The following is a 1,331-nucleotide window of genomic DNA, read 5'->3' on the forward strand; positions in this document are numbered from 1 at the left end:
TACATAAACATGACTATAGGCTTTAATTGTAGGGGGAGTACATGTATACAGTCGCGCATCACTTACCCGTGGAAGATTTGACTAGCTGATAAACGTTGCGCAAGTCAAGGGACTGATTCATCAAGTTTACACGTTTCAGATTGTATCACCAGGGTGGAGAAAACGAGAGAAAAATGACAGGCTCGCCAAGCTAAACGAGAAACATATTAAAACCACCTTACCCCTCTCCTGTTCCTAAACCAGTAGTACTGGGGTGACGACATCCGGGAGATCATGGACGCTGTACGGTACAGAAACATTTCATCGTGATGTTAGAGAAAAGGAAAGTGATCTCGATCCAGTTTCAGCTCACTGAAGAGCTAGTCTTCCACTGGTCGTGATAGAGAGGACAGACACTATGTACAGTATTTACAGGTCCATCCCGTAGCTCTGTTCGACAAGCACAATGAACAGTGGGCCACAGTTTAACGTCCCGTTTTAAGGACTGTAACCCTTTCCCGGGTAGCGTGCATGTCGGACTAACGACACAGCCTGAATCGAACTCACGGCTTCTAGTTCCCGGGGCAGGGCCGCTAACTACTGGACTTCGCTTGCTACCTCAGACATGAAAGCTGTGAGTTCTTTCAATACGTGTGCTCGTCTATAGCTAAAATGATAGGACTGGAATTTCTAGTAAATGAGCAAATAAAATCACCATAGACACCATTTCAGCATTGATGTTACTCTATAAGCAGAGGTTAGGCTCCGACTGTTTTTTAATACTTTTCTAGGCGTTTTTCTCGGCCTTTCTATTTTGTTCCCTTTTCTTGGCCGCGAGAGTACATTAATGTACGAAGAAAGGGACATGTAGGTAGTAAACAGCGAGCCGTAGTTTTTCCAATTAATTGGAGCAATAGATGGTTAAAGAAGAAATTTTAAACAAACTTTGCAAAGGACACAGGAAGGTTACAACAGCTGGATGATATCTTGATACAAAATGAACAAAGAAGATATTGTACCGTCCTGCCCCCAGCGCCAACGCTTTTGTTCTTCATCCATCCCCATAGCAACGATGACCACGCCCAGAAACACAAGGACGACCAGCTTCATCTTTCCTCTCTGTTCCTGAAAAGTAACAAAAAATACGAGTTTTTCAGAATTGATCAACTTAAGAATAACTTGGTTGGTTGGGTAACTGTGATTAGCCTTTTTAGCACACGCGAGAATGCGTACCGAATTTTGTACCACAGAGTCCACAGCTTTAGTCAGGTATACGTAAGAAAGGCCGCACCCATATGTTTCTTTCGTTGTTTCTTTACGTTTTGAATGCCTGAAACACCTGTTCATGTAGT

The sequence above is a fragment of the Branchiostoma floridae genome, chromosome 15 (assembly GCF_000003815.2).
Source record: "Branchiostoma floridae strain S238N-H82 chromosome 15, Bfl_VNyyK, whole genome shotgun sequence".
NCBI classification, from domain to species: Eukaryota; Metazoa; Chordata; class Leptocardii; order Amphioxiformes; family Branchiostomatidae; genus Branchiostoma; species Branchiostoma floridae.